Source organism: Salvia miltiorrhiza, chromosome 2 (assembly GCF_028751815.1).
Source record: "Salvia miltiorrhiza cultivar Shanhuang (shh) chromosome 2, IMPLAD_Smil_shh, whole genome shotgun sequence".
Taxonomy (NCBI): Eukaryota; Viridiplantae; Streptophyta; class Magnoliopsida; order Lamiales; family Lamiaceae; genus Salvia; species Salvia miltiorrhiza.
The window spans coordinates 4,123,675-4,134,530 of NC_080388.1; the positions used below are offsets into that span (position 1 = coordinate 4,123,675).

The following is a 10,856-nucleotide window of genomic DNA, read 5'->3' on the forward strand; positions in this document are numbered from 1 at the left end:
CTCTCTCCCTCAATCTCGGTTCTCTCTCTATTTTCTCTCACAATTCACGCCTATCTCTCACGTCTCTTTCTCTCTATCTTTTTTCTTTCATCAAACTCGCGCACACACTGACGCGCGGCTCATCCCCCTCTCTTCTCTCGGTTCTACCGCCGTCGCCTGAGGCCGGCGAAGATCTGGTGCAACCGCCGCCGTCCGCCGACACGCCTGGAAGCTCTATCGCCGGACGTCGCCGCTGCTGAGGTAACGCCGCCGCCCGGAGTTGCAGCTGCTTTGCCCGGAATCGAGGTCGCTGGTCTGATCTCCAGTAGCCCGCCTCGCTCATAGCCACTGCCGCCGTCGTCAACTGGAGTCTCGGCGGCCGCGGTCTCTCTTGGATCCGCCGGCGTCGTTGTTCCAGAGTTGACGAGGGACGACAGATAGCTTCTGCCGACAGCGGCCAGCCCGTTGGAGCTGCCCTTCCCCGGAGTCCAACTCGTTCTCCTCCCTCTCGTTTTATCACTCCATAGGAGGTTTGTGAATTTGAATAATTTTCAGAAAACTCAACTGTAAAGACTTGATTTTCCTTGTTGTGCTTAGTATGTTGAGTTGCTCGAGTATGCAAGAGTTAAAATTAGACAAAAGTTTCTTCTGTTGTCATATGAATTCTCATCGTTTATCTAGCGAAGAAGCATATATAAATTGTGGTTGAGCTAATCATCTAGTTCTCTATCATTCTATAGTTGTAATATTTGTATTTCTATACAACTGAAAACATATGCTTGATATGATGGTATGAAGCATGGAATTGAACTGAACTGAGATGGTGTAAATACCTTGTGTATTTTGTACTTGGTTGGCTGATGTATTTTTCTTTAGTTCAGTGGGGATTTGCTTAAATAAGTTGTGATGTGCTTTGTCACAATTGCAGGAAAAAAAATATGGAAGAAGATGAAAAATCAAGCCAAGGCTTACCTTAAGTTTACGCAGAAGCTTGAATGATCTCTCTCTCTCTCTCATTCTCTTGTTGTTGGCGTGTGAAGAAGTGGATGGAAATTGCTTGGCTGATGATTTAAAAGATGGAGTTGTTGGCTGATACTACAAGGAAGTCAAAATGTATCTGCCTTTAGAGGAGGTATAGTCATAGGTTGCGGCTGAGGTGGTTGGAGGACTTGGGCGGCTGGAGCATGCTAAGGAATAGGGCAGGGAGAAGGGGATTGGTGGAGCAGAAGGAAAGAGTGCAGTGGTGACTGCCTTTGCAGCCCACTTTTCCTTTTCCCTTTTCTTATTCTGTTCTTTCCTTTTGGTACTTGGTGTAATTTAGAAGATAGAAATGGAGGTTGATTGTGGTGAATAAATGAGATATATTCATATATCTCGGTGCTTTTGTAATTGTAATATGAATCACGTGCTCGTATCTGCTTTGATACTGTCTAACTTTTTAAATAAATCCTGTGTTTCGACATATGATTTCCCGCCTTGCTAGAATTGACAGGTTGTAAAATGAATCTAAATTAAATCCGTAGATTTAATTCATTCGCTGTTCTGATGTCTAAATTAAATCCGCAGATTTAATTAACTCACGAGTCGAAAATAATCCACAACTTAAGTAATTATAAATAATAGAATCGATAGTCTCATCTCGCTCAATAAATAACATGACTTCGCTAAGTCAGTTATAACTTTTGAAAAACATCACTGACTGCTTCAATAATATAAATTCAGGATCATAAGCTGAATTCATATCCGGATAATAATCGGTTCCATTCATTGATGAAAAATAATAAACACAAAATACTGGATTTAATATATATAAAAGAGCGGGTCACTACACGGCCAAACTTAATACTGAATTTATATAGCTACATATAGCTAATGAATTCACTATCACAAATTCTCTTATACATATGGATGTACGGTGCATTCAGATGTGCAGAAATGTGCATATATATATATATATTACACGGCTGAGCTTTATACATATAGCTAAAGAATTCACTATCACAAATTCTCTTATACATATGGATGTACGGTGCATTCAGATGTGCAGAAATGTGCATATATATATATATATTACACGGCTGAGCTTTATTAGCACCTCAGCTCATAAATATAATGTGCATATATATATATTACACGGCTGAGCTTTATTAGCACCTCAGCTCATAAATATATAGAAAATTCTCGTTTACATCCGAATGTAAGGTATGTCCAAATGTGCAGGAATATACATATACACCGCGAAGTTGTGGGTTCGATACCCACAAGTAGGGCTGGTAAACCGGTCGGTTCGGTTACCGGTTTACCGGTTAACCGGAACCGAATTAGGCCATGTGTAGTAACCGAAAACCGAACCGATTTACGGACCGGTTAACCGAATTACCGGTCAGTTAAACCGGACCGGTTATTCGGTTAACCGGTCAAACCGATTAATTCGGTGATTTCAATTTCGCCCAGAATTAACCGGTTAATTCGGTTAACCGAATAACCGAATTAATCCCAAATAATTCAAAATTAATGAATTTGTAAGAAGTGGGATTTGAACCTTGGCCTTTCAAAGAAAGAATGAGGTCCTATCCACTTCACCAACTAATTTTTTATGCTTATTTATAGCAAAATAATATTTTATAAAGACTTGTAAGGTTATATTAAAAAAAAAACAATTCTAATTCTAATAAATAAATTCCCAACCTAAGCAACAATTTAACCACTTACTAGTAAACAAACAAGACAACTTATTAGTAAACAAACAAGTTAGTCAATTTATAAATCACTTACTACTTTCTCTTTAAACATTATATAAAAAGCTCAATTTACACATAATCAAGACAACATCAAGACTAAAAAAAAAACTAAATTAACAAGAAAATGCCCACACATGCATATATTTAAGAACCAAGCTACTAATTAACAAGCTACTAAATGAAATTCACGTAAATTAATCTGAGATGTACTATCAATCTGCAAAATGATTGATTTGCTGCTCATGGAGGCATCCCTTGTTAAATCAACAACTATGGGAGCACGAGTAGCACCACCTTCCCCAGTTGGCTGTATAGTTAAGGGTAATCAGAAGGCATGAGTTTATTCTTATGTTAAGAGATAAAAAAATTTAAAAATTGATTATGAGCTTGCTCATGACACTCACCAATGCAGGATGCCCAATTAGTTAACCCGAGGAAAAGACAACAAAAAGATAGGTCACCAGGTAGCTCTTAAAGTTCAAAGGTAACAACTAATATCAACTCCTTCAATATTCACCCTAGTAAGAATGTAAGATGCTAGCCTACCTTGCATGTTTTGGTCCATCATAGGTGCTCTCTGGCATTCACGCCTGCAGAGTGGGCGACGCCGGCAGAGCAACGCTGGCGGAGGGCTGAAAGATGTCGTGCCGGTGGGAGAGGCAGCACGAGCGCCGGCGGGACTGGGACTGGGAGAAAGGTGCCGTGCTGATGCTGCTGCCTGCTGGGATTGGGAGAGCGTCGGCGGAGAAAGGGAGGGAGGCGCCGGTGCCGGTGGGAGAGGCATCGGCGCCGGTGCCGGTGGGAGGCGCCGGTGCAAGAGAGGGAGGCGGAACTGGGAAGACAGAAGTCACAGAACGGGAGGGGAGGCGGAACTCAGTATGGAACAGGAACCCTAACTAATGGATCTAATGATGTGGCAGGGAGTTTAAATTTTAATAAATTAATTAATTAAAAAAAACCGGTTAATCGGTTTAACCGGTTATCCGACCGGTTAAACCGATTAACCGGTTTACTATAGGAGTACTAACCGATAACCGAACCGAACCGGGAAAAACCGGTTTTTGGTTAACCGATAACCGGTTTTTCCGGTTCGGTTACGGTTTTAATCGAATAACCGACACCGATTTACCAGCCCTACCCACAAGTGCCTTACACCATCAATCTTTGGACCGGTCTGGTTCTTCATGTTCGGTTTGCCTGATCCAATATTAATTTATTTATTACCCGGACCATCCTCGGCTCCATTCAGAACTATAATTTTCATATATTAATATTGCCATTTGCATGCATTAAAAGTATCATTTATAATATATATAATTTATTTTTATATAAAATATCATTTGATTTTATAAAAAATATTGTCATGTACGAAGTATCATTTGCATACATTAAAAGTAGAGTTAACGGCCTTTAAAACCACGAACTTTGGGCATATTTTGATTTTAACCTCTAACAAAATATTCTACCTATAAAATCACGAACTTTGTGTATATTCTGGTTTTAATTAACCTTGAACAAAAGATTTTGACTGTAAAACTATGAACTTTTAATTGTTTCTTATTTTAACTACGCGAACAATAACCGACAACATATATAAATGACATTTTAGTCTTACGTGACTTATAACTAGCTGATGTGACTAAAAAAAATTTAAGCAATCAAACTATACCCGCTATTTAAAAACAGATGCCACATAGAATTACGTTATCTTTATACTCATTAATTAAAAAATAACATGGATCCACGATAAAAAGTTTTAAGAAAAATTGGAATTTTACAAAAAAAAAAAAAAAAAAACAATAAATTATACATGCAAAAAAAAGTTTTTTATTTATAAGTAAAAATAGAGTTAAGGTGCAAATTACCCTAAAGTGGAGGCCCCTATTGTCACGACCAGACTTAATTAAGGATAATTAAGCCGGAAAACCATGACTAAGGGAGGGAGATTAGAAGCAGGGATAGAAAGGGGTAAAAAAATAATGAAGGATCGAACATAATCATTGACAGTGAAGGGGACATCTATAATATAACTTATGTTTAGCCACAAAGATTCAAATAATTAGTAAGTTCGAATGAATCCGACTTAATTCAAAATGCTTATTACTTAAGAATACGCAGCGGAAATAATAATCTGATTACATGTATGAAGACATGTATCCAAGAGTTTATTCAATCAACTTATGACAAAAGCTCCGCTCCTCACTTCATCTTCATCAACCATTGCTCACACAGACGGAGCCAGGGGGGGCTAGGGGGGGCTAGAGTCCCCTCCCAAATTTTGAGTTTTTTTTTTTTTTAATTTTAAAATATATATAGATATATGTTTATACCTAGTATAAAATAATTTTGTTTTATAAAAGAGTATTTGGTTATTATATTATCTCATATATATACTTAATTTAAGGATAATTCCGTTATTTAAAACTATATAATCTATGAAATATTGTTTGTTATTATTACTATTATACTTGTCTTTTAATAAAAAATGCCTAATATGTATGAAATGCTAAAAAAAATTATAATGTATTGAAACTAATTTGTAATATATAGAAAATATATAATCTATGAACATGTTGTTTGTTATTATTATTATTATGCTTGCCTTTTAATAAAAAATGTCTTAAATATACGGAATGTCCAAAAAAAAGTTTTGTGATATATTGAAACTATATAATCTATGAAAATATTGTTCGTTATTATTAGTATTATGCTCGTATTTTAATAAAAAAATACCTTAAATATACAAAATGCCAAAAAAAAATTTCTCGGGGACTACCGCCCCCGAACCCCCGTACAGTTTCAACCCCCCCGAAATTTATTCCTGGCTCCGTCCCTGATTGCTCAACCTGCACATTTAGAAATATATGCAGGGCTGAGTACAAAAATACTCAGTGGACACGTATGCCTAGGTAAACATATAAACATGCTTCGCGAAACTGTAAATTGTCATGCCATCATAAACAGTGCAGCAAGGGAGTTTTAGCTAAATAGGCCCAAGCTTACTAAATTCATTTGTGATTCTTAAAGTTCGTCTGATCAGACTAAGTTCTCTTGTAATCTATCATATCTGGAACTGTGTGCCGGAGAAGTGGCCACCTCTCACGAACACTTGACCGGCCAACCCGCTAGATGACTCACGGTCACTGGTGTACACTAGTCCTGGCAGGATAGCTATCAACTGCTCAGGACCCGAATTCGATTAAATCATTGGCAAAGCCAGAGCAGATAGATATCATACTAAAATTGAAACATTTTATGGCAAGACAATACTTAAAATAACTTCAATTCAAAGATGTGTCATGAAATAACTTGTTCAGCTGTAATATGAAACTCATTTGATATATATGAACGTAATACTCACCTGATATATATTTGAAATAACTCCTTGACTAACTCTTACTCATGCGTTTAACCTTTAATGCGAGAACATAAGGTCAAACCTTAGCTCGATGAAAAATCACAAATAAACGAGAATGCGTAAAATAAATATGCATGACTCGTATTCCTTTAATAATAATTCAACTATAGGACTAAAGCTCGTCTTATGAGATCGGACTATTAATCTTAATCAATCTACTCATCTTAGGGTATTCTAACACGCTTACTAATTAACAACCTCGTCCTAAATTAATAAATAGCTAAATTCAATTAATCAAATCTAGACTAGTCTTTAGTCGAACTAGAAATAAAATAATAAGGCAACTTCATTATTTAAAGGGAGCAACATGGGACAGCCCAAATAATTAGATAAGGAACTGGGCCTGGGAACCATCTAATTAAGCAGCCCACTCTAACTCTGGCCCATCTTAAATAAATAAACTGACCTAACAGAATAAGAAATAAGGTTGGCCCATAATTAAGAAAATAAAAGCCCAATTCCAATCAGCCCATTTCTCTCTCTCATCAATCGGTCTCCCTCTCTCCAATTACACACACACTCGCAGCAAACCTCTCTCTCTCTCGCTCTTGGTTCCGCTCACAGGCACATGCCCAAATCTGCCGCCGTTCTCCGGTGCTACCGCGACTCAGAGGTTCCGTCGAGGCTAGTTGTCGCCGCCCCTAAAATCGGCGAGGACAACGCCGTTCGTCCCCCTTCTTTTAAAATTGAATCTGCCGCCCCGGGTTCGCCGCCGTGCCTTTGCTTTGGCTCTACGATCTGCCTTGGTTCGACCTTTGTCACGACCGGCCCTAATTAAGGATAATTAAGCCGGGGAAACCGTGACTAATGGAGGGAGATTAGAAGCGGGGTAGAAAGGGGAATAATCAAACAAGAAAGGATCACATTTCATCATTTAACAAAAGGAATATTTATAATATAACAGAAGTTTAGTCGTATAGACTCAAATAACTAGTAAGTTCAGATATCTCTGACTTAGCCAAATAAACATAAAACTTCTGAGTACGCAGCGGAATAAGGTTCTGATTACATGTATGAAGACATGTAACCCTAGAGTTCATTAATACATAATAAGATAAAAGAGTCCCGCTCGTCACTTCATCACCATCGGCAGCTGCTCAACCTGCACATTTAGAAATATATGCAGGGCTGAGTACAAAAGTACTCAGTGGGCACATATGCCTACTATGAAATATAACATGTTTCGTAAAGTTGTAAATTGTCATGCCATCATAAACAGTACAGCAAGGGAGTTTTTCGCTAAAAAGGCCCAAGCTTACTAAATTCATTTGTGATTCTTAAAGTTCGTCTGCAGACTAAGTTCTCTTGTAATCTATCATATCTGGAACTGTGTGCCGGAGAGGTGGCCACCTCTCACGGACACTTGACCGGCCAACCCGCTAGATGACTCACGGTCACTGGTGTACACTAGCCCTGGCAGGATAGCTATCAACTGCTCAGGACCCGAATTCGATTTCATAATAACTGGCAAAGCCACATCAGATAGATATCATACCAAACATTTAAAACATTTATGGCAAGACAAAAGTTGAAATAATTTTCAGTTCAAAGATTTTGCAATGAAATAACTGTTCAAACATAACATTAAACTCATTTGATATATATGAAAGTAACCCACCTGATAGTGATTTTCTGTGATACGAAAGCTCCTCAACAGATTATCAATCTCGCCCTTGACCTTTATTACGAGAATATATGTACATATATAAGGTATTTGCTCGAATAAAAATCCTCAAATGAGAATGTATATTTAACTATGCATGATCCTTATGCATGAATTATTATTCTGAAATAATAATCAGGGAATTTCTATTGTTAATCCAGGTTATCGGATTTAAACAAAAGTAAGTCTCGTCTCATGAAGCCAGATAATTAATAAAAATTAATCCGTTCTCTTAGGTTGTTCTAATCCGCTAATTAAATAAACCCCGCTCCTCGTAGTCAATAGAAAATAAATAAATACTTCAACTTATTCGCTTTATAACCTTATAATTAATCGGGCTTAATAAATAGGAACAAGTAATGTTATAAGATTAAATAATTAAAAGGCTCAACATAAGGCAGCCTAATAATTAATTAAATATGATTGACTTGAATAATTAACATGAGAGACCCGATTGAAATAATTCATCGGCTCAAGTAATTAAATAAATCTTGGCCCAATAAATAAATAATTTGATTAACTGGGCTCAATTAAATAAATTAAACGAGGCCCAACGAAGATAATATAACAGCTCAGTTAAAATAAAATAGATGGGCTTCAATTTAAATAAATTCGGCCCAATGAAATAATGTAATAAAAGCCCATCTGAGTAAAATAAATAAATTCAGAGGCCCAATCAGTATTTAAAATCGGCCCATATAAATAAATTCAAAAGCCCAATTCATAATTTAAAATCGGCCCAAAATTAATAAATAATCCAGCCCAACTCAAGCCCACTGAAAATAAATAACAAAGCCCAATAAAATAATAACTAGAAGGCCCAAATCAATTAAATAACAAGCCCAATTTTCATAAATAAGGAAAGAAGCCCAAATCCTTCTCCCCCAAAAATCTCGGTTCTCTCTCTCTCAGCATAACACTCTCGTTTCTCTCTCTCTTTATTCCAAAAAAAAAAAGTCGAGCTCTCTCTCCCTTCAAGAAACCGCTATCTCTCTTTTTCTTCTCTCAAAATTGTCGGCCATGCTCTGTTTCACTTCCTCTTGCTCAAAATCCCATCTCTCTCTCTCTCAAAGGAAACACATATCTCTCCTCACTCACGCCTCTCTCCATCTTCAGCCGAGTTCTCTCTCTCAAAAATCACTCACGCCTCTCTCCATCTTCCTCTTCAGCCGAGTTCTCCCTCAAAATCAGTCGAGCTCAGCCCCTTCCTCTTTCTTTCTCGATCTGTTCGTCCGAGGCGAGAAGGACGAGCCCAAATTTCTCCCTGATATTGAAATCGCCTCTGTCGCCGCTGCAACATCCGGCGAACAGCCGGGTCTCGCTCGACCTCCTGCGTCGGCTCTTCTCACTCTCAAAGAAACACACACACAGACGCACATCTCACCCTCTCACGCGATCTGCTGCCGCTGCCTGAGACCCGCGAAGGATCCGGCGCAACCGCCGCCGACAGATGTTGCTGTTGCCGCTGCTGTCTGAGATCGGTGGTCAGAACGCCTGCTGGAGGAACGCCGCTGCCGTCAGCTCGTCCGAAGTCGCCGCCTGGGAGCGGCGCCATTCATTTCCTTCGTCCTCAGAATCTCCCTCCGTCGTCGAGCCCTAAGTTTCAGAAAGGGCAGAACGCCGTTGCCGGGCGTCCGCTGCTGCTGCGCTCGAGCCCTTGCTCGGCCATGGTTCAGTTCAGCTGCTGTTGTGTGATTTTCGGCGAGCAGGGGAGGGTCCACCTTTGTTGTCGCTGTTCCCGGCGAAGGGTGTCGCCTTCGTTGTTCTCCGGGGTCGATGGGGTTCGAGTTGCGCCCCACGCCGCCGCTGCTGCCGTTCTCGGACTTCTCCGTCGAAAGTCTGCCGCCTCCGTCGATTCCCCGAGCCCCGACGTCGCTGCTGTATCTCGGATTCCGACAAGGCAGCTCGCCGTCGTCTTCCTTGAGCTCGACTAAACAGGGCAGTCGGCCCTATTCCTTAAGCTAAGTTCTTTAGTTTCATTCTTCCTTTTTATCGATTCGAAAACGTGAACTAGACAAGGTGAAATCTTCTTGTTTTACATAACTCAAATTATGCTCGTTTACTCCTATGTAATCTGTCACTTGTTCATGATCGCATAGTTGGGTGTTTACTAAGTTCAAGATTCTTATAACTTGCTATTCTAGAGTGCATCAGATTGTGAAACTTATGATCACTCTACTGTACGACATATCTTCCCTATTTGATGCAGATGAACTGTGATATGTAAGATATGGATGTGAACTGAATTGAATATTAGGATAGCATAATTACCTTGAATGTTTGTGCTTTTGGTTGGCTGCGGTGATGTTGAGTTCAATGAGAAGATAGCTGAAAACAAATTGTGTATTTTGTTTGCTTAACAATGCAGGAGAAACTTAGGAAGAAACTGGAGAGGATCAGGTCAATCTTACCTCTCGAATCTTGCAGCAATTATGACAATTTCCTCAAGCTGTTGATGCGTAAAGAGAGAAGGATTTGTGGTGGATGATATAATAAGGAGTGAAGTTGGTGGTTGTAAAGGAAGGAAAGCATGGCTTTTGGTGGTTGAAGAGGTGGGGAATAAAGGATGGTGGCAGCACACTTATTTCTTTCCACTAACTCTAATGATTTTCCTTTATTGCTTTAATGATTTTCCTTTATTGATTCCTTGTCTGCTGATGGTATTAAACAAGGAATGGTGTTGCATTTGATGTGTAGTAATGTGGGATATGGTTGAAGTAAAGCTCTTGCCTCTTGGGAATTATAACTTGTAGTACAGTAACGCGCTTAATGAAATACTAATCTTGAATTCTTACTAATGTAGCGTATATATATATATACTCGCACGATATTTGATTTCTTGCTTGCTAGCATCGATGGACTGTAAAATAAATCTAAATTAAATCCGTAGATTTAATTCTCCTCACAAGCCGGAAATAATCCACGACTTAAGTAATTATAAATAATAGAATCGATAGTCTCATCTCGCTTAATTAATTAACGTGACTTTGCTAAGTCAGTTATAACTCTGAAATAATATCATTGACTGCTTTAATAATATGAATTCAGGATCATA

At 38.8% G+C, this 10,856-nt stretch overlaps 1 long non-coding RNA gene across 1 annotated transcript; it reads right to left on the reverse strand.

Moving 5' to 3' along the window:
- Positions 1–6,980: 6,980 nt before the first annotated feature.
- Positions 6,981–8,038, reverse strand: LOC131012786 (uncharacterized). The gene is made up of 2 exons (XR_009097442.1): positions 7,757–8,038; positions 6,981–7,240 (listed from the first exon to the last, which is right to left on the reverse strand). It is a non-coding gene; the product is annotated as an uncharacterized LOC131012786 (long non-coding RNA).
- Between the last annotated feature and the right edge of the window lie 2,818 nt (positions 8,039–10,856).